The sequence below is a fragment of the Heteronotia binoei genome, chromosome 15 (genome assembly GCF_032191835.1).
Source record: "Heteronotia binoei isolate CCM8104 ecotype False Entrance Well chromosome 15, APGP_CSIRO_Hbin_v1, whole genome shotgun sequence".
NCBI classification, from domain to species: Eukaryota; Metazoa; Chordata; class Lepidosauria; order Squamata; family Gekkonidae; genus Heteronotia; species Heteronotia binoei.
This window is the reverse complement of record NC_083237.1, coordinates 36,710,097-36,734,127: the sequence shown is the minus strand read 5'-3', so window position 1 is coordinate 36,734,127 and position 24,031 is coordinate 36,710,097. Positions and strand designations below refer to the sequence as shown.

At 41.8% G+C, this 24,031-nt stretch overlaps 1 pseudogene; it reads right to left on the bottom strand.

Moving 5' to 3' along the window:
* Window positions 1-16,586: 16,586 nt before the first annotated feature.
* LOC132584811 (olfactory receptor 5B21-like) lies at window positions 16,587-18,536 on the bottom strand (annotated as a pseudogene).
* Window positions 18,537-24,031: the final 5,495 nt, after the last annotated feature.

The following is a 24,031-nucleotide window of genomic DNA, read 5'->3' as shown; positions in this document are numbered from 1 at the left end:
TTATATAAACAATCACATTAGCATTTTTGTAACAAAGAGTTTATCGATCAACTTAGCACTTCCCCACAGATTTGTTGGTTTTGGTTTCACAATTATCCTCAAGCCAATAGATGATTTTGAGTTTCATTATTTTATTTGTGGATTAATTAGGAATGAGCATGAACTCAGAAAATGAATCATGTTGGTTTGTGGTTTGTTTGATTCCATGAACCATGAACCACAAACTTTTCCATTTTTTGAACTGGTTCATTGTTTGTTTGGTTCAGGAAGTGGTAGTATAACCCTTTTGCAAGACTGGATTTGGGATTCCCCCAATCAGGTGCCACCAGGAAAATTCAGCTCTGGCTTCATGTTTAATTCCTGAAACCACCACAGGGAACACTTTCCCAGCTGGGAGAGGGGTTTAAAAAAAAATATCCCACTGATGCCTACTATTCAGCTCAGGCCTCAGGATAAATATGTACCATTTAGGGATGAAAATACAAACCAGCAGCTCAGAACTATAGCCCAAGATAGAGAAGATCTTCACGACTATACTATTCTTTCCCCTTGGTGCTAAGATAAGAGAACAAAGGACAGCCAAACACCACAAAATACCAGTATGCTGAAAGTGATAATTTTTGCTTCATTGAAACATTGTTCGGCAATTTCCTGGCTAAGAAAACCACAGTAAAGCTTACAATGGCCAGAAATCCCAGATAGCACAGAACTACATAAAACATTGTGACTGACCCTTCATTGTATCCCACTATGATTTCTTCAGCCAGAGTGTCGATGTCAAAATGTGGGAATGAAAGAGCAGTACAGAGCCATACTGCACAAATACTGGCTTGAATGAGGGAGCAAGAAATGAGAGTGGAGCTTGCCATTTTCTCCCACCCTTTTCATCTTGGATCCTGGCTTGGTAGCTGCAAAAACCACAACCACAGTGATGGTTTTGGCCAATATGCATGAAACAGCCATGGAAAAAAATGATGTCAAAAGCAGTTTGACAAAAGTAGCAGCTCACTGTCTGAGGCTGGTGAATGAAGAGCAAGGAGCAAAGGAAACAGAGCAACAGGGAGATGAGAGAATAGGTGAGGTCCCAGTTGTTGGCTTTGACAACTAGAGTGTTTTGGTTCTTGATGAGAATTCCTAACATCAAAGCTGTGATCAAAGAAAGAGAGAGAGCCAAGGACCAGACTAGAGACACTAAGAATTGTTCCTGAAACCTTCTGTGTGCAGAGCACGTGTTCTACTATCAAGTCACAGCCCCCCCTCCAAGTGGTAGAGTGTTAAACCAGGACTGAATGGACATAAATTACAATCCCCACTCAACCTTGAAGTATCTTGAGTGACCCTTGGCCAGGGTAAGAAAGAAAGAACACACTGAAATGTAGAGGTTCCAGAGCTCCACTTCTGTAAACTCCTGCCCAAAATGAGGCCTGGTTTTGGACAGAAAGACTCCCATCATTATTCTGAAGCTAAAGGGCCATTTTTAGATGCCTATGTTTATTTTCAGAAGATGCTTGCCACAGAGAAGCCTTTTCTTCCAACACAAAAGATGTAAGCGGAAGGACTGGGGATTGTGCCGACCAATATTTTTTCAGTTTTATGTTTTGCACTGCAGCATCCACAAGGAAGCTCATAGCTTTATTTGCAGTGAGTTATGCTCGTCACAGACATACCAATAGACTGAAAAGTACCTTTATTTCACAGACGCTATTAGGGTTAATGATAAACCTTTAACAAAATACAAGCTCTAATGATCTAATACACCTAAATGGTCTAATGAGTTATTCACAATTTATCTGTATTGTTTTTGATATCTTAATTTTATGGGAATACAGTGAATGTTAAATATTGTAAAGTATTTTAGGATTTTTTAAAAAATTAAATATATTTATATATTTAAAATCATATAGTATCCATTGCAATGTCATTACATAAATGATAATTATGCAAAACAATAGAGCAGTCAAGGTATTAGATTCTGCCCTGATAGGAAAAAAAAGATCAATGAAATTAGGAAACAATTGGACTTTATGGATTCGAGGGCATTATGGAAAAAACAAACCATGGTAAGAAATGAGTTTCAAAAAGATTCAATAAACTCCGTTAGGAGACTGGCTAATTATCTCAAGACTAGGAAAGAAAAGCAAAAGGTGGAAAGTATTAAAATACAAGGAAAGGTCACGCAGAACCCGAGAGAAATTAGGCAAGTGTTTCAAGAATTCTACAAAGAGTTATACGCTAGGAGGGATATAACAGAACATATTGAAGAAAGTGGAGAAGTGTTGGGAGATACAGATAGAGAGAGTTTGGAGAAGGAAATAACAGTTCAAGAAATAGAGGAAGTTGTGAACAATTTAAAAGTGGGTAAATCCCCAGGGCCTGACGGCTTTACTGTGGATTTTTATAAGGAGATGAAGGAGTTACTGATCCCCGAATTACAACAAGTGTTTAATGCTATATTGAAGGGAGGGAAAGCTCCCGACTCTTGGAGAATGGCTGAAATAACCGTAATATTAAAACCCCAGAAGGATCCTCGGGAAGTGGGTTCATATAGACCAATAAGTTTACTTAACCAGGACTACAAAATTTCCGCTAAAGTTTTAGCAAATAGGTTAAGGAACATATTACCTCATATAATAAAAGAGGATCAATATGGCTTTGTAAAGAATAGGAGTATTGCACATCCTATAAGGAATATATTTAATGTATTGTACCAAAAAAATTATGCAAAACAATATTCAGTTTGAAAATTAGCTGACATAAATTTATTTCAAACTAACCAACCACATTTTTTCATTTCTCTACAACTGAATTAAAATACCTAATTCATGTTGCCAACTTCCTTGTTCATACTTCATGTTCCCTAAATGTTGTGCTGCAGTTAATTTTACCATTCAAAAGTACTTGGGTCTTCCAATGCCTAGCTAAAATAATTCTTGGCACCAGATTTTTTTTTCTGGAAAAAAGAAGACGGAAATGAAGGAGAAACACATGAGATTTTAAACTTTTTTTGAGAATTCTGTTTCCACAAAGAGGTTCCAGAACTCCATTCCACTGCATTCCCTCAAGAAAAAAGCCCTGCTTGCCACCATCAATACATTTAGCACCAGTTACCTACAAGCAATTGGAATGATTTAAATGCAATTAAGTAATTTTTTTTTTTAAAGTTCAGGTTTCACTGGAAGAATAATGTTTCAGATAACAAGAATAACTATATGAATCTATGAAAATCAATCTCAGAGGACATTTACAGCCCAATCCAGACATAAGTGGCAGCTGGCCATGGTATAGCTGCTGCGCTGCTAGTAGACTTCCTGAGGACTTCAGCACGCTGGAGCGTGGGGAGGGGAGCTTGCCATGAGGGAGACGGTCACCATGGCAACACCACTGGCATAGGCACACAAGGGAGGTGGAGGCAGCCAGAGGGGAGGGCCAGTCCACCCCCCCATTGGTCAGTCCTGGAGCTTCCGCCACGGCTCATGACAGTCAGGGATGGGGAGCGGCGGCCCCAGAAAGGCTGATAGCCATCCCCAACCCGTCCCCAAATGGAGAATGGAGCCAATGATGGGCAGACCATCACAGGCAAAGGAGAGACATCCCACCAACAGGAGTGAAGCTAGGCATGTGCGCACAAAAAGCCTGGCTTGGTGGCAAGGCGGGGGTGGGGGTGAGACAGGGCTGCATGGGACCACTGAGAAGCCGTCAATCCCCTTACACTCTCCTGCTGTCAGAGACTCTGCCAATGGCAGGCAGACAAGCAGGAAGTACCAAGTGCAGGAGTTCGCTGTCATAGACAATGGCTGGAATGTGTGTCTGGGAGTGAACAGCCCAGCTGCAGACACCCACCCACCCAGAGACCCCCTGTGTTGCCCTGACACCCCCTGCCATGTGCACAGAACACCTCCCCCGGGGGCCGCAGAACTCAGAGTGCGAGTGCATCAGCTGCAGAACTCTGAGTTCACTTCATCAACCCCCCCCCCCTTAGTGCCCTGCGCACAACAGCCCTGTGGGATTGGGTAGGCTGTCAGCCTGGGCAGGCTGCGGGGCAGCACTCCCCTCCCCTGTCCAGCCATGTGGGTGGCAGTGTGGCATCTCATAGACCATTCCCCCACAAAACCAAGTCTGCCCACCCTTCCAGGCATTCCCTCGGAGAGGCCACTGATGGGGTAGACAAGGGAAGGTGTACAGATGCCAAGCAGGAGAGACAACAGAGGGCACAGCTCAGACCTTATTTTTCTGGAACAGAGTGCAAAAGTCTCCCCGGTGTGCGCTGGGCAGTCTTGCCATAGGGAGGCCTCCATTGTGAGCGGGGGGCAGAAACAGCTGAGGGAGTGGGGGGGGCGGTGGATTGACACAAGTGGAGGCCTTTGTGTTGGAGTCTCACCTGCAAAACGGAGATAGAGATCAAGAGCACCTGCAGGGGCAGCAGCTGGAAGAGCAGGCTGCGTTTTAGCTGGGCACTCTCTTAAAGGGACAGTCTCTGACCCACCTCCTCGCAGCGGGGCAGCTGCCACACATACACACCCCGTGCCCTGCCAGGGGTTGGGAACGCAGCAGAGGGAAGACCAAGGGAAGGGAGCAGATGGCAGCACAGGGGAGCGGGGTTAACAAATGCCCACTGCCGAAGCCCACTGCCTGGTTCAAGTGCCAGAGACGCTCGCACACCAAGCAGTCAAGAGTGAGGGGAGGGGGAGGCTGGGGAGACAGTGGAACTTACCCAGTGATGGGTGACAGTCCTTGCATGCAGAGCCTCTGGGAGCCCAGAACCTGTGGAGACCTGGAAACAAGAGCAGTTAGCCCCAGGGGAGAGACCTCTCTCTCCCCTCACAAGTCAAAGATACTGTCAAAGCAACTGCACAGTGCAAAATCTGTCACCAATGTGCCTGCCTGTCCCTCGCTCTGAGTCTGTATGGCTGGGAGCTTGCCGGCAGAACTCCCTGCCATGCGCTCCTCTCCCTAACAGCTAAGTTGTGCAAGGCCAGAGCGGAAGTATTTCTAGGAGGAGGGAGATCGCGATTGGGTGCTGGGGAGGGGGCTCATCAGCCCGAGGCGTGAGGGGATTGGCGAGGCAATCACATCACTCCCTAAGGGATTTGTGAGCTTTCGTAGCGGTGGGGGCAACCTTTGTTTTTGGTTTCAATGAGTGCCTATGGAACACGCCACTATTTTTGCCGGCGTAATGTTGTGCCTCTCGGGGGGGGGCATGTCATGGGCCAAACTGCTCAGGAAGCTGCCTAAGCCTGGCCGCACCCCCAACTCCACCCCCTCCTCCACCTGAATGCTGTGCTCCGCCTCACTTCCACCCATGCTTGGGTGCAGCCCTCAGGTGCCACTGCCCTCGAGTGGTGCTCAGGTGGCCCTCCACCCACGTAACTCCCTTCCGCTGTGGCGGCACCGGTTGTATGTCGGTGCAATCCCTTCCTGCGCCCACGTAGTGGCTCGTCTGTTTCCAAAAGACTTTCTGCCCCCCCTTCAGCCGCCCTGAGCCTGCCCTGGTGGGGAGGGCAGGATACAAATAAAAAGTATTATTATTATTGTGCTGCAAGTGATGTTCACCTTTTATAAAGTTGTTATTTGAACTTGACAATGAACTAACAGTTTTATTTTAAATCCTATTTCATTTTGTACAACTATGTTTTATTCTCTTGAGCCTGCTCCGGCGGGGAGGGCGGGATATAAATAAAATGTGTTGTTGTTGTTCTTGTTATCCTTGGTTTGTAATGGCCTATCGCTAAATACAAATAAACATTTGACATATACGAACCATTTTTCTCTGAAACTCCCTCACTACATGTGTTGGAAGTTGGTTCCCCCCCCCCCAAAAAAAAATACAAAGCCAGCATTAACCTACTACAAATTCTAGATAACCTGGGAGGGACAGTGGCTCAGTGGTAGAGCATCTGCTTGGTAAGCAGAAGGTCCCAGGTTCAATCCCTGGCATCTCCAAAAAAGGGTCCAGGCAAATAGGTGTGAAAAACCTCAGCTTGGGACCTTGGAGAGCCGCTGCCAGTCTAAGTAGACAATACTGACTTTGATGGACCAAGGGTCTGATTCAGTATAAGGCAGCTTCATATGTCCATATGTCCATAACCTCAAATGTGTTGTGTACTATTGATTAATCATTTTAAAACAAATCTCTCTTAAATAAACATTCACAGAAAATAATGATCCTTTTGTAGAGATAAATTTCCTTGTCTCAGCATGCAGCCATTTTTTAATTATTATGCTTATTGCCATGTTTACATTTAATTGAATTAATACACGATACATAAGAGCTGGCAACCTGGACCCACAAACAGATCAGAAGAAACAATGATTGGACTAGAAGGGAGATGCTGCTGCTGGGAGAGCAGAAATTGGCTAACCAGCCAGAAGATTCAAAAGCCAGCAGTTGGAGATCCTAGAGGAGAGGCTGTAAACATGGTGGCAAGCGCAAAGGCAGATAAATTTTTCAGGAGGTTTTTTTCTCTCTCATGATCTTTGTATAGAAAATCTGTATGTCTGTAATTAGTCATCCATGTAGAAGAAAATTGTCTTTATTTTTCATTTATTTATAAATTAAACTTTTAGACCACACTCCCCTGTATACACAAGGCAGTGGAACAACAATAAAACCATTTGACACTTGGGTCGATTTAAGACAATGACTGAAGCATGTTTTCAAAGTCTATATTTGTCTATATTTGTGTCTCTTCTTCACAATTCTGTAGACATCCCCCTACAGGCTGGAAGTGTTATGGAACAAGCTATCAAGCTTGTTTATGGGAATCTTTCCTTGATTTTGGTAAACATATATATCCCTCCTGCCTTAGATAAATCGGCACTTTTACATCATTGGGAACGTTTGAATGTAATTTTGAGTGAATTGGAAACCAAATTTCCCTCTTTTGAAATAATAATAGCAGGAGATTTTAATGCAAGAGTGGACAATGATGATAAAATCTTTTCTAAGGCCCTTAACCTCAATCTAGATGATACCTTACCACCTTTTTTTTTCCTATAGGAGGCAATCTAAGGATAGCTATTCAAATTTGGCAGGCATTTGCTTTGCCAAATTTTGTATCCAACACAATAGGGTCTGGTTAAATGGTTTGGAAAGATTTTCTCATTCAGGGGATTTTACATTCATTTCTAAGAAAGGTTGCAGTATAATTGATTATATTACTGTCCCTTTCTCACTAGAATTTTACATAAAAGATTTCTGTATAGGTGATCTCATTATTAGTGATCACCTTCCACTTATCTTGACCCTTCATACAGAATCTTCCCCAGACTCTTCCCTTAATCCCTCTATACACTTGTTGGAGTCTATGTCCTTACCAAAAATCTGCTGGAATAGTCAGACTAAACAAGCAGCTCAGTTACTTTTAAATTCTCTTTCCCTTTTGAATCTTAGAAGGGTTTTAACCACCGCAATGAATTCTTCAGTGCTAATAATAGCCTATGATTCTCTAGTATCTAACATTCTTAGTTCACTAAATGTTAAACCTAAAAATGTAAAAAAGGGAAGAAATATAAAATCTCTGCAGCCCTGGTTTGATGAAGAATGTAGAGCCGTTAAAACTCTGTTGCGTAACACCTACAAATGTTACCGCGACTCTGGGGCTTTGTCTTTACCATCAGAGTACTTTGATCTTTAAAATCAGCTGTCCCAGGTTATTATAAGCAAAAAGAATGATTATAAATTAAGCTTTTAGACCACACTCCCCTGTATACACAAGGCAGTGGAACAACAATAAAACCATTTGACACTTGGGTCAATTTAAGACAATGACTGAAGCATGTTTTCAAAGTTATGATTACTCTGCAACATTTTCAGAATATTTGGTCTATTTGACCATTGAGGCATGTAATCTTGGGCCTCATTTCTGAAAACCAGCCCACATTTTCCCAATGGCATCTTTCACAGCCTCTTTCACAACCTTATTCCTGAAGGTGTAAATGACGGGGTTCAGCAAAGGGGTTACCAATGTGTTTAGCACTGTGGCCACCTTGTTAAATTCCATAGAAGTTCTGCCAGCTGGCTTGATGTAGATGAACATGGAACTACCATAATAGAGTGATGTTACAGTGATGTGAGAGCTGGAAGTACTAAAGGCTTTTTTCCTGCCTTTGGCAGAAGGAATCTTCATCACAGTAACAATGATGCAGATGTAGGAGATGGTTGTCACAGATACAGAGCTCAGGAGATTAAAGCAGGAGACTGCCAAGTCTAAGGCTTGGAGAAAGCGAATGTCAGCACAAATCATCTCAAGCATAGGACCACTGTCACAGAAAAAATGATCAATAACATTGGAGCCACAGAAAGGCAGCCCAGCCTTCAAAACCATAGATATTGTTATAGAAAAGAAACTGCACAACCAACAAGACAGTACCATCAGCTGGCAGACTTTAGTTCTCATTATAGAGGTGTATCTCAGTGGGTTACAGATGGCCATGTAGCGATCGACTGACATAGCAGCTAACAAGAGAACTTCAGAAGTACCAGCCACAAAATAGATATATCCTTGCAGAGCACAGGCAAAGAAAGACATGGTGTTGTCGTGTAAGATGAGCAGGCTGAGCATCTTGGGTGTGACAGTTGTTGTGATGATGATCTCCAACCAGGAGAGGTTCTTGAGAAAGTAGTACATTGGTGTTTTGAGGCGGTGATCCATCTCAATCAGAATAATGACCAACCCATTGCCAAGCAAAGTCAGTGTATACATGACAAGGAACAGGAGGAAAAGTGGTTTCTGAAGCTGGTGGAGATTTGAGAAGCCAAGGAGAATAATTTCAGTGATGATGGGTTGGGAAAGGTTTTTTAAGCTCATGCTGATGAGGGGTTGAAAAAGGTTTCTTTAACTTATCCTACAAATACGTATTTCCTCCGAATAACCCCCCCCCTCAAATTGCTGTGAGAATAAAAAAATAATAAAAATGTAATTCGAAAAAAATCAAGAAACAAGAAACAATATACTCTCAGACACATCACACACATTGAGTAGAGTTTTTGTAGGCGATAGCCTCCTTAGTTTCCCCTGTTTTAGGCTCCCAAAAAAAGCTATTCAGAACTCTCTCTCTTTGCAAAAAAAAAAAAAAAATCTCTTTGGAAACCATTTTGACCTTGTTTTCTTTTCAGGTCTAATTACTACGCATTCAGTGTTATTTCAAGTTGGTGATATTAAGTCTGTTGTGAAATAGATAATAATGACCAGTGTTAACACCATGGCTAAAACATATTGAAATTTTATGAACTTCAGCTAAGAGAGCAGTTGGAATACGGAGCTGTGTTTGTTTTTAAGCCTCTTAAATAATACAATGTACCTCATTTATTTTAATCAAATCCACATCTAAATAAAAGAATTACCCCTAGGTCACTTGAGTATCTTGAATTCTATGTCTTTGAATGAAGTATTAAAAAAAAAAATCTAAAGTAATTAAAAAAAATATAAGGCATACTCCATACCCAGTATCTGTAGATGTACCTGGAAAAGAAGATTGGCATAGGAATCAATCAAGTACTTTTCCTTACCTTCTTATTCTTTACAATACATCATGTTGCTATATATATACTGCCCTTTTGACATCATTGTCTAAATTGGGAGAGAGGGCTGAGATTGCCACTCATAGACTTGGATACAAGCATCCATACTCTGGATTCAGGTTAGTCCTTCAGAGAAACAGTCTCAGTTTTCTTTTATGAGGATATTTTCCAAACAATTTTTACATCCCTTTCAATAGTATATAATTTCCATCCTGCATTTGATGAAGGTGATCTGTGCTGGAATAAAGCTCTGGTAGTCTTAGAAGTGTCATTATGCTGCAGTTTATTTTCGCTGCAACAAATTAACACAATTCATCCTCGCAATTTCCACGGAAGATTTAATTATGGTTGAATTGTGCCTGGTGTTTTTGTCCATGTATAATATAAGTTACTGGGATGAGGAGGCCTCTGAATGTTTCAGAAGACCTGCCTGGAGATCACTCTCTCACACAGAGATGGTTATTATCTTGTTGCTCTGGGGGAAGAATATGAACAATGCATTTAGATGTCTGAACTCAAATTAAATATTCAGCCTTTAATAACATCTTACAAGGCAGACAGAGCTGCTTGCTCACTGAATCTGTTTCTGCTCTTCCTTCATAAGTGCATTGCCTTATGAAGTGCTACTCAGCATTCAAACCATTAGTATGCTGGGTGGGTGGATGGTGGAAACAAGACATACCATAAGGATAGAATATCATGTCTCTGGTCAGCTAGCAGTTATGAATGAGTGTTTAATTACAAAGCTACTCCTTACTTTTTGTTAAAAAAGAACTAGGTAAGCTTCAGTGACAAAGTTGCCTTATACTGAATCAGCTGCTTGGTCTTTCAAGGTCACTACTGTCTATTCTGACTGATAGCAGGTTTCCAGGGTCTCAGGTCAAGGTCTTCATCATCACCCAACCCTTTTAGATGGAGATACACAGACTGAAACTGTGTGCAAATGATATGCTCAACCATTCACCCACAGACTCTCCAGCACTCCCCTTACTCCCATCATCAATACTTTCAAAATCATATGAAAAGTTTTATCACCTTGACATTTATTGCTTTAACAATGGAGAGCTTCACCATATAGATTACCAGAGCTGGAACTGTCCATCTTAGTTTTGGAAAATGACAAAGATTGGGAAAAGACTAAACCCTATCTCTCCTTGTTTGGGAAGAAATCCTGCTGAAATCACCAGCACTACAAACAAAAGAGAAGCAAGAGGACTGTAAGAAAGACAAAAGTCTTTAGCAGAGCCAGGATGGTACACAGCATCCAAAAGACTGGAATTATCAACTGAAAATAGGTGTAAATCTCAGATGGAAGGCTATAATGGAATATAAACCAAAACTGAATTGTAATGCTATATCCTTCCATCTAGGATTTATACATTCCAAATAATTTCCCTTTTATATCCCCTGCCTTTCAGGTGTTCCGCATCACCCCGGCTCTGCCCTAGATTTTTCAAAATCAACAGAAGTACCAGAGGATAGACTGTTTAAAATAGTTTGTATCATCCAAGAAAAAAAAAGTATATCAAAGTGATGTCACTGGACCTCCCTCATCTAAATTGGCCATAATTAAGGGAGCAATCATATGTGTGCATGTATATATTTCTTTAAAATAGAGCTCTTGTGCCCTATTTTCATGTCAGTTATATAATACCTTGTAGAACCCATTTCTGGCCCCTATAATAGGTAGCAAGGAAAGCTTTTGGTTTTGAACAAAAATCTGTGCAAGCAAACTGTGCTAAGTTGTTCCACTCATGCATCACTTGGATCCAAGTAACTGATGGTGAGAGCAAGTTTTTATGCACTTACTATTTTTGTTTTCCTGGTGAGTTTCCATGCAAAGGCCAAAGCTGCAGTTCTGTAATTGCTTGCTCGGAATCACTGAAATGAATGTCATCTTCTTCTCCTCAGGTTGGCGCACTATGGATTTCACAGGCATATAGATGTATCCTCTTAGGTCATGTCCATAATAAAATATCTTCTGCAATGGCTATGCTATAGGGATGATTATTTTAAGGTACATGGCCCAGGATAATTCTTGCCAAACATGTGATAGATTCTTCATCTCTTATGTATAATTTGTAATTAGTATGTTCATTTATCTTAGAAAACATTCTAATTAAGGAGATGAGAGTCTGTTTAAAGGAATCATGCTCTGCTGGGAGGTCCCATGAGACCCATGAATCATGGCTGTATTTTCATCTCTCCTAAAATAAGCAAATACATTTAATGTTGGCGTTTTCAGAGGTGCTATGTGTCAAGCATTGTATCTCCATTCTTTATTGAAGTATTTAGATCATAGAATTGTTACTAATATGGTGAAGTATCGGGGTTCAGAGTCAATGTACAAAAAACTAAATTTTTGGCTAAAAACATGAATAAAGAACAAATTGAACAATTAGAAATCAATTCAGGATTCAAACACGAAAAGAAAATAAGATATTTAGGAATTTTTTTGATGAATGACTTAAAGAATTTATATCGAGATAATTATGAGAAAATATTAAAAGAAATTCGAACTGATTTAATTAGATGGGAAGATCTGCAAATTTTGCTTCTGGGAAGGGTGGCTACGATTAAGATGAATGTGCTACCTAGAGTTCTATTTTTCTTTCAAATGGTCCCAATTATTCTTCCCAAACTCTTTTTTCATCAATTGAATACAATGATTATGACATTTATCTGGCACGGCAAGAAGCCCAGGATAAAATTAAAAGTGTTACAGGATTCCAAACTAAGAGGGGGGCTAGCATTACCAGAATGGAGTTTGTATTACAAAGCTTGTTGTATTGTATGGTTAAAAGAATGGTTCTTGCTGGAGAATAAGAGGTTACTGGTCCTTGAAGGAGCAGGACTAGGAGAAGGCTGGCATAATTATATCTGGTACCATAACCCTTCAAAAAGTAGTTTCTTTTTAAGACATGAAGTAAGGAAGTCATTGTTTAGAGTGTGGCTGGAAATTAAGAAAAATTATTCCTATACACCATTATGGCTGTCACCTATAGAGGCTTCCATGCATCCAAATCTGTATGACTGGGGAAACCAGTATAGTTATGAACATTTGTTAGATAATCAATGCAACTTGAATTTGGAAGATACAGTTAAATTGGACTGGTGGGTAAAATGCCAAGTGAAAACGCGTTTCCAAACTGATAAAGAAAAAGGTTTTTCCAAAAAATTAAATCAGCTTGATTTAATAATACAAACAAATTAGAAACTTATCTCAAAAGTCTATCAATGGTTACTTCAAAATAAAATGCAAGAAGAGGTTGTAAAAGAGTGCTGGGTAAAACGGCTAAAAGATTTTGGTTATAATATAGATTTGGCAGATTGGGAAAAAGTATGGAAACAAAACTTAAAATTAACCAGGTCAGCAGTTTTTAAGGAGAACTTGTACAAAATGATGTATCGCTGGTACCTCACTCCAGAAAGATTAGCCAATGTATATCCGAATTATTCGAACAAATGCTGGAAGTGTAAAAAAAATAAGGGATCTCTGTTTCATATTTGGTGGCAGTGTGAACATGTGAAAAAATTTTGGGCCCAGATAAATACATGGTCTCAAAAAATTTTAAAAATAAAAATCCATCACTCACCAGAGTTATATCTCTTAAGTATTTGTAGAGAAAACCTCCCCCAGACAACCACAAAATTGTTATTGCATATAGTAACGATTGCAAGAATATTATATGCAAAATACTGGAAGATACCTAAAATACCTAATAGAGAGGAATTTATAGCCAAACTATTAGAAGCCGCGGAATTAGATATGCTGACTACAAGATTACAAGATGGTAATTTGCAAAGATGCAAAGAGACATGGGACCCTATATATGTATGGGTGAAAAGTAAAGGATTCGTTATGGAACAATAGAAATATGAACTGACTAATCCCCAATGCTCCTTGTGTGAATGGGAGAGGGTGTTTGGGAGGACTGATTGTTGTATATTTTTTATGTTGACTAGTGTATTCGTTATTGTTACTTATATTGCTGTTATGTTCATGTTATGTGGTATTTTGAATAAAGCTAAAATTTGTTTGAGTTGTTACTAACCATGAATAAACTGCAGGCACATCAAAGCACATCAAACACCCCCCTTTTGCTCCTTTCGCTTTTACTAACAAATGCAGGAATGTCCTCTTTGAAGATAAGACCTCCTGGGACTGTTCTCAGGCGCAGTCAGGCCTGAACCCAGGATGCGCTAGCCGTAATATAGCTAAAGAAGTCTAGCGTGTGAATTTCACATGAGAATGTAGAATTATTGATGGAGCCTTTGATGTGCCATTTTAAATCTTGTATTCTGTTGTTACAAAGTATCAGTTCCAATACCTAGCTCGGCTGAGCCACATGGATTATCAATAAACCAAACTTTGTTTCAAAATCCAACGACTGGTTATTTTGAAATTTAATGCTTGACACTATGGTGATGGTGGCCTTGTGACCTGGATTCAGACCTCATCTCTGCCAGGGGCTCATCTAGTATCTTGTATCTTTGTACAAACTCTTGACCTCAGTCCTATGTTTCAAATATGCCTTAAAAGTTAGTTTGCACAATGATCAAGTTTGAAAAGTTGACATTATGAGGAAGCAGATGGGAACAGAGCTGTTATGTAAACAATGTTAATACACTTGAATGCCCTCTGGTGCTCATGGCAGTTTTCCTCAATGATTGTGAAATGATGTTTTTTTTAAAAAAAAAAAAATCAAAGCTTTAGGAGTTATCATTGAAATTTAGATATTTAGTTAGAAAAACCCATAGCTTGTTATTTTGAAAATAATCAACTTCATGAGGAAAATGCCTCTTTTTCTTTGGCATTTCCCTGTAGCTTTTGAGGTCAATTCTTCCCCCCACATGAGATTGCAAATTCTGGCTTGGAAAATTCTGGGAGATCTGACTAGGAGTTTGGGAAGGAGGAAGCTCTGATGCTATAGATTCTGCCCTCTGAATCTGCCACTGATTTTTGAAATCTGGACTTTTCTGCACAATCTGTTTCTGCACAATCTGTGCAGAAACAATTCTGTTTCTGCACAATCCTTAGCCCCTGCTATGGGAGAATTTTAGCCCCTATAAGTGGGGAAATCTCCATTTGGACTATGCCCTGGTGAACTTGCTAGAGCATAGTCCAAATGCATTTTTTCCCACTAGTGCCAACATCTGTCCTAAAATAAAGATACAAAACACAGATATTTGTGAGTAAAATGGAGTTTTAATGATTCAGTGGCACATTAGTATAAAAACAATTCATTTTAAAGAACAGGCTGTAACTTAATAGCCAACAGGTTACCTGTTTTGGACATCTCGACTCTGGCTCCAGGGTTTCAGTTGCCTTTGGTTATCATAGCTTGCACGTTTCCAGTGCTAAGAGGTGCCATGCTTCATCCTCTTCCCCTAACATTCCATTCAAGGGAAGAGTTTGATCAATGCTGCTCAACACCAAGAATATTCCCCCCACTTTGCTTAGAATTCTAGCTGTCAACCCTCCTGTTTCATCAATACTAGCTTCCAAATAAACAATGTACAGGGGGAAAGAGGGGTGATTCTAGACAGTGGTCAGGGCCTGGACAGGCTAGACTTGCCTCTCCTGGAATGACTAGTCTGTATCCCACCATGACACTTTCCTCTTTGGAGAATCAGGGAAGGCTGTCTCCTCCCCAAGGCACATATCCACTGGTTATCTCCTCAGTAAGGACAGTGCTGAAGACTAGGATTCACACCTTCCTGCCAACTCACAAACCCTTTAGCCCTCCCAATACCTCTGATTCTCTAAACAGATCATCCTTGTATCCCCACTGAAGTGGCTTCCCCAATGTGGTGACCTTTGGTGGTGACCACTTTAGTGGCAGTCCCACACTCATAGGCGTCCAGGCTTTATTCTAGAAGCCATGGGAAAAAATGATTATGCATTCCTGTCTCCTCTTTGATGAATTTCTTGACCATTTACAAAGAATCTTGAAATTTTATTCCCCCCCCCTAAGAATTCTAGCTAAAAAATTATAGTAGATTATTTTGCCTAATTCAAAATGTAATTCCTTTAGAAAATACATTGTTTTCAGGGTATTCACTGTTAATATTTCTGAATGTGCTCTGATTCCTTCCTGCTTTTCTAAGATCTATTTATCTTCAAAATCTTGATATAATTATTATAAATCAGTAATCTGTCTCAAGCTTTGTCCATGAGTTACACTGAATGCATGCGCATCAATCCTTGATGTGTGCACATTTGATTTTAAAGAAGAGCCAACATATGCTTGTTTTGCAAGGTAAACATGAGGCCAGTATCAGAATAAGTGGTGGATTTATATCACCTATTCAGCTGTACATATGCTAACTGTACGGTGAGACCATAAATCAACTAAATAAAATTAAAACCAGCTAAATAAATAAACCCCACCTGTTGCTCTCGACTTACCTGTGGCATTGCAATAAACCCATTTCTTATCTACGTCGTAAGTACTGGTGGTGGCATACCAGAGTTTCCCATCACTCATGCCCTCAGTGGTACATGTGTCACAGGACTTGCCCTTGTAAATGAAAGGGAAGGAGCAAGGTTGACTTTCTACATCTGGATCTGACCCTGAATTTGGAAAAAAAGAATGGGCAGAAGGATTTGTGGACTGCCCAGACCAGTACTGGGACCCTTTTGATTCTACACCATGACAGCAACAGTCAATACACATGCATAAAATAATGGAATGCACACTGGACATCGATTGTACATGCATTCATTGTAACTTGTAAACTTCAGTAATTTAGGCACTTAACAATTATGATAGGTGATTAAGAGTAATTGTTCTGCAACATCATAATGATCCAGCAGTTTCATTCCTTCCCTTTTCATCCGCATTTGAATGTTCAATAATGCGTTCAGCCAAGGAGATGGAAAGTGGGATAGAGGGAGTAGAATGGTAGCCCTTGTGCTTGTTTTGGTCAATTCAGCATTGTACCTGTGGCTCATGAACCAAATACCGTAGTAAATGGCAATTCTTCATCATGAATTGATTCTTGTAATGTCTTATAATTTAAGGCAATTCCATCCTTGCCTCTAGCAATTAATAATGTGCTTTCACAGCTGACAATGTTGCTTCTTTCCAAGAACATTTAGAAGTTCTGCCTGCATTTCTTTGTTTTTGAGGTTGTAGATTAGAGGGTTCAGCAAAGGAGTGGCAATCGTGTACAACACAGAGATCACACGGTTCCATGGAGCGGCCAGAGGAAGGTCTCAGATAAGTAAAGATGACTGTGCTGTAGAAGATACTCACCACAGTAAGGTGGGAGGCACAAGCAGAGAATGTCTTGATCCTACCCTGAGCCGTATTGATTTTGAGCACAGATAAGACAATCAGGACATAGGAGAGAAAAATTAAGAAGATAGTCACCATCATGATGGTTCCAGAGATCATAAAAGTCATCAGTTCAGCAAGAGAAGTGTTGGAGCAGGACAGATGCATGACAGGTGGGATGTCACAGAAGAAGTGCACTATCTTATTGGGACCACAGACGTTCGAGGAGAAAACATAAACAGTATTGACAGTGGCGTTAAGACCTCCAATCACCCATGAAACTTCAAGAAGCCATCTGAGCACAGGTTGGCTCATGAGCAATGTGTAATGCAATGGGTGGCAGATGGCAGCATAACGATCATACGCCATGACTGTGAGTAGGGCACCTTACACAGCTGCTGTGGTTAGAAAGCAATACATTTGGGATGCACAGCCAGCAAAGGAGATGGTCTTGTTCCCTGTCATGAGATCCCGTAACATCTTTGGCATGGTGAAGCTGATGTAGCAGATCTCAGTAAAAGCCAAATTGCTCAGCAAGAAGTTCATTGGAGTCTGGAGATGCTGGTCAGTCTGTATCAAAACAATAATGGCCAGATTCCCTGCTAATGTGAACATGTATGTCAACAGCCCTGAAGCAAAAAGGACAGATTGGATGTTAGAATCATCTGACAGTCCCGGGTATAAACAATTTTTATTAGTAACATATGGTAGTAGAACTATATCTACAACTTATAAAAAGCTTAAGATAAAAAAAAAAAACATCATTCTACCCCACATCTTACTTTTCTCCCACCCCTCCCCCCAATAATTGACCCCCGCCAGTGTTATTTTTTTTTTAAAAAAAAACAGATATTAAAGGTACCTTTAACTATCAAGAAAAAACAAAAATTGATTAAGAAAAAGATCCCCCCTTCAAAAGTTATATTCTTGTCTTAAAGGTCTTAATCTTCAAAAATTGTCCAATGTCCTTTTATTTTCCACTCTTTTTCTACATATCTTCTGAATTTCTTCCACTCCCGATTAAAAAGTTCTAAATCGCAGTATCTTAGTTTTCTTGTTAGCTTGTCCATTTCACTCCATGACATAACTTTTATAGTCCAGTCCCATTTTTCTGGTATTTTTTCTTGCTTCCACAACTGCGCATACAATGTCCTAGCAGCTGAGAGCAAGTACCATATTAAAGTTCTATCTTCTTTTGGAAATTTTTCCATTTGTAATCCCAGCAGAAAAGTCTCTGCTTCTTTGTTAAATTCATATCCTAGGATCTTAGATATCTCTTGTTGAATCATCTGCCAAAACATTTTAGCTCTTTCACAAGTCCACCACATATGGTAGAAAGAACCTTCATGCTTTTTACATTTCCAACACCTATCTGGCATCTTATTGTTCATCTTTGCTAATTTTTTTGGAGTCATATACCATCTATACATCATCTTAAAACAGTTCTCTTTAATACTATGACATGTTGCGAGTTTCATAGAGTTTTTCCACAGATATTCCCAAGATTCCATCTTTATTTCTTTATTTACATTAATTGCCCATTTTATCATTTGAGATTTCACTACTTCATCTTCTGTAGTCCATTGTAAAAGTAATTTGTACACTTTTGAAATTAAGTTCTCATTATCTCCAAGCAGAACTCTTTCCATTTCTGTTTGCTCTTTCCTTATTGAATCATCTGACAGTCCCAAGAGAATGAACTCTGTCAGAATTGTCTGGTTCTTTCTTTCCATTTCCCCAGTGAATTATGTATTTGCAAAACATAGTCCATAACAACTGCAGAGGGATAACATCATGGCAGAAAGATCTGTAGAATCAGGAGACGGGTAACATTTATTACAGATAATTACATACTACTACAGAAGCCTTCGACAACTATTAAAGAAATATCGAGTTACTTATTCCTCACTAATTCCTCATCGTGAAAAGTGGGACTCAAGCAAACAGACACTGATGGATACCTGGCAGGCAACACACACTGGAGGGATTCTGCCTCTTTCTGTACAATACTGATCATTCATTAAAGCATCTAGATGGATCTGGGGTCACATCAGGGCCGCAAAGAGTCACCATGCTCCCCCAGACAAAGAGTCCGTCTGCTCCTTTTGCCATGAGACCCTAATCCAAACCAAATATTACTGAATTATTATCATACACGAACAGAACAGTAATTTTTCATTAGGTAAGAAACAGTAAAGAAAAGGAACAGGATTATTATAGAACAGATTTTACTGAAATTATGCAGTGCACATTTCAATAAGGTACAGTGCAAAAAAAAAATTTCAGTCACCCACCACTACCACAGGTCAACTTTAAGGGAGAAGAGACAGATCTAAAGAAATCCAGCTTCTTCCTCAAACATATCTCTTCTCTGAAACAAGGAATGAGTCAATGATCTAATCTCAATGAGCAGGTGCCTTAAAAGGTCCCTTAAAAAGAGTGCAGGAGGTATCTCCTCTAGGCCTGCAGTGGGCACTCATTCAGAGCAGACTAACAAGTGGGAGCAATAGAAAAAATTACAATGGCTGTGATCACACACTAAATAATGCACTTTCAATCCACTTTCAATGCACTTTCCAGCTGGATTTTGCCAATTCACACAATAAAATCCAGTTGGAAAGTGCATCGACAGTGGATTGAAAGCACATTGTTTAATGTGTGCGATTGCATCATAAGTGTACTCACGATGGGGAAATGAGGAAGAGACCTAGTCAGAACACTGCCATACTCTATAGATTAAATATAGGTGATACATAGATTAGTTGGCAATAACCACCACTGAATGTGATGAGGCACTCCAACATAAAGTTGTTTAATGGGGGATGGAAGATAGGAGTCATGTAAAAAGTCCATATTCCATGAGCACAACTACAATCCAGTATTTATGACTATTATTTAACAAATAGCTTTGGGGTTTGAACAAGAATTTGCACTAGCAAACTGTGCTGAATCGGTTTATGTTTCCACTTTGCACTACCTGGATCCAAGTCATTGATGCTGGGAGGAAGTTTTTATATCCTTACAATTTTCTTTTTCCTGGTGAGTTTCCATTCACAGGCCAAAAGTACAGTTCTGTAACTGCTTGCTTGGAATCACTGAAATGAATGTCATCTTCTTCCCCTCAGGTTGGTGCACTATGGATTTCTCAGAGATACAGATGCATCCTTCTAGGTCATGTCTATAGTAAAATATCTTCTGCAATGGCTATGCTATAGGGATGTTTATTTTAAGGTACATGACCCAGGATAATTCTCGTCAAACATGTGCTAGATTCTTCATCTTTTATGTATAATTGTAATTAGTATATTCATTTGTCTAAGAAAAACCATTCCAATTAAAGATATAAGAGAATCTGTTTAAAGTAATCAGGTTCTATTGGGAGGTCGCACTTGAGACCCATGAATCACAGATGCCTTGTCATCTCTCCTAAAGCAAGAAAATACACTTAATGTTTCCATTTTCATAGGTGCTATAGTGGTAGCGTGATTTGAATTCAAACCTCACCTCTGCCAGGGCTCATCCAGTGTCTTTGTGCAAAACTCCATCTCTTGGCCTCAGTCCTATGTTTCAAATTCAGAAGGAAGAATGAGCCTTGTCATTAAAGGACACATAGCACAAGTGTCTTAAAAGTTAGTTTGCACAATGATCAAGTTTGAAAGGGTGACATTATTAGAAGTTAGATGGGAACACAGCTGTTATGGAAAGGATGTTAATACACTCGAATGCCCTCTAGTGTTCATGGTGCAGTTTCCCTCAAGGATCACGAAAGGAAATGTTTTGGAATTCAAAGCATTAGGAGTTATTCCCACCATTGAAATTTAGATATTTAGTTAGAAAAAACCATAGTTTATTATTTTGAAAATAACCTGCTTGTTGGGAAAGATACCTCTTTTTCTTTGGCATTTCCTTGTAGTATTTGGAATCAGTTCTTCCCTCTATATGAGACTGCAAATTCTGGCCTGGGATTGTCAGACACTGGAAAGCTCTCATGCTATGATATGATGCTGTATTCAAACTGCAATGTGTTGCTTGACTTAACTGACTCCATTTTCTAACATTTGTTACTAACCCCAAATAGAAACCTTGCATATCAAAGTAGAAGTGAAGCTGTTAGTAACCCTACTGTGAATTCCTGTCCTTGATACTAACAAAGGCAACAATTCTTTGAAGATAAAATGCCTCAGGGAAAGCCAGCAGAGCTGTTTCTGTGAGAATGGGAACCACAACGAGATAAGGGAAAGCAAATGTGTGAAATGTATCACTCTAGTGTGGGAATGTAGATTTGTTTAGAAAAGCTTTGATGTGCATCTAGTTAAAACATCTAGGCTCTAGGAAAAGAGTATCAGTTCCAATGTATCCATGCTCAGAAACTATGGACTATCAAATAAAGCCTTAACATTGTAACAATTGGAAGTCTGCTTACTTTGAAGTTCCACTGTCTGACATTTTGGAACTGATCCAATACGGGTTTATCCAAACCTGCAACTTTTAAGCTGAATGGCTGCCAAATTTCTGGATAACGGAGAACCCACCGAACCTGTGGAGGAGCCGAAGACCCCGCTGGGAGTCAACATAGACAGGCAAAAAGGGGGGTTCCCGCTACACTTCACGACCCTTCTCATCACCCCGCAGAAGTGGAAGCCCCACACCTCAACCGCTGTCATGGATGAGGCGGTGGGACGATACAGAAACCTGTTCACCGGATCGGGTAATGGGGGAGATGGCATCCCAGCAGGAGAGGACAGAGATGGCAGCCCGGACAAAGACGGTGGCCGAACCCCGAGGGGGGAAGAAAGCGTCAAGCAGTTGAGAGACGAGATGCAGAATTGGATAAAGGAGATCCGAAATGAGATCCAAGCTAACACGGTGCACATCGCACGTGAAGTGCAGCGGCAGCTGGACCAGATGCAGGAGCAACTGCGACCCCCGCCCGCCCCGCCAGCACCCCAGCCTGACCCACCAGTGCCACAACCAGACTGGCTGGCACCACAGCCAGACCAGCCGGCGATCCCACCAGGGGAGCCAGCCGAGTCGCCAGCCCCAGTGGGACCACCAGTGGTCCCGGGCCCCATTGTCCCACCAATCCCAGCACCTCCACCCGCATGGCCGATGGTACTGTTCGGCCCACAACCCTCTATGCCCTGGGGTGGGGGCAGGGGCTGGGGGCTAGATATCACGTTCGACGGCAACCCGGAGGAAGTGAAGTACTTCACCATCCAGTGCAACAGCTACATGACCCACTGGGGAAACACCTTCCCGAACAAGCTCAGCCAAGTGGATTACTTAGGTTCGAAACTGAAGGGGGCAGCCAGGCGATGGTATGTGAGCCTGTACGAGAGTCAGGCCTCGAATTAACCAACGTGGCGGGCTTCCTGCAAGCGATGCTGCAACAGTATGGGGACCCACTTCAGGAAGTGAGAGCCCTTACCGCCCTGTGCGACTTGCAACAGGGGTCAAAGATGATGAGAGAATACACGGCCGACTTTAGAGCCCACTGCTCTAAAGTCCAAGGCTGGAACGAGAGGATGAGGATTGAAGCCTACCAATGGGGCCTCAATGCAAGCCTCCTCGACCGGGCTTTCCAGCAGGCATGACCAACCACCCTAGTGGGGTGGATACAACTGGCGGGGGAGGTTGAGACCAACATGAAGCACATAGCCTTGCAACGACAACAGCAGCAGGGGGCAAAGGGGGGGCGTGAAGCCAGGTCAGGGCCCAAAGCTGAGCCCAAGAAGACACTGGCCCCAGGGGGGTCCTCCAAACCGACACTAGGCTGGAGGTGTTTTTGGTGCGGTGGCCCGGGGCACCTGGCTGCCAACTGCCCGGAGAAGCCCCGGCCCCCCCCCCCGAGCCCAAAGCCGATGGCCATGGGGCCAAAGAAGACACTGGGAAAGCTCAAAGAGCCCAGTTGGGGCAGTGCCGCCACATCCCTGGCGCTTGACGAGGATGCTATAACCATCGATGATTCGGGAGAGGAATCGTGGGAGCCGGCGGGAAACAAAAACGACCTGCACTGAGGGGTATCGGACGGCAGGTCATGGATTTGACGGCACCGCTACGGGTGAGGATAACTGGGGCCCTATTGTTCGTACCAGTTGCTTTGTTAAACCCAAGACTGAAGCAGTTTATGCATGCCCGGGCCTTAGTCGACTCAGGCTACACCCGCGAAATCATAACCCCAAGACTAGTAGATGCCCTAGGGTTGTCCAGGACTCCCCTTCTCCACCCAATCCAATTTGAGCAGATGGACGGGACTGCCATGAGGTGGGAGCCCTGCACCGAAGAGACCCAAAGGCTGCCAGTAGGAATAAAAGAACACTGGGAGGTGGAAGTCTTTGTCATTGCCCCCTCCTCATCATTTGATGTAGTGCTGGGAGTGGGGTGGTTGGCTCGACACCAGCCAGACATTCAATGGGGGGCGCTAACGATAGACTTCACCGATTGGCGGTGCACCCACCCTCATTGACAGAGGCGGTGGGGGCCAACACCACCCCCTAAAAATGAAAAAAATGTATGTATCGGTGGAAGAGGTCTGATCAATCCCAAGGGAATACCGAGACCTCCGCAAAGTGTTTAGCGAGGAGGAGGCTAATGAGCTGCCACCCCACAGGGACACTGACTGTGCCATCGAGTTGATCCCGGGGCAGGAGCTACCGAAGGCTAAGCTGTACTCAATGGGGTGGGCAGAGAAAGCGGAATTATGGAAGTTTATCAACAAGAACTTAAAACGGGGGTTCATTAGGCCAGCGACTGCCCCACACACCATCCCGGTCCTCTTCCGGAAGAAGGATGGGAGTCTGAGACTTTGTACAGACTTTCGCAGAATAAACGGGATTTCAATGTCTAACACCTACCCCATACCGCTAATCAAAGATTTACTGAGCACGGTGTCCGAGGGGTCCATGTTCACAAAGCTAGACCTGAGGGATGCTTACTTCCGAGTCAGGATCAAAGAGGGGGATGAGTGGAAGACGGCGTTCAATACACCCATGGCACAGTTCGAGTACCTAATAATGCCATTTGGACTGCAAGGGGCCCCCGGGGTCTTTATGAACTTTATAAAAGAAATGCTCAGGGAATACCTGTAAAAGGGGGTGGTGGTGTATCTGGATGACATCATTATCTATTCAAAAGATCTAGCCTCCCACGTGCCATTAGTCAGAAAAGTGCTTTCTACTCTGTATCAGCACAAACTGTATGCAAAGTTGTCCAAATGTGAATTCCACCA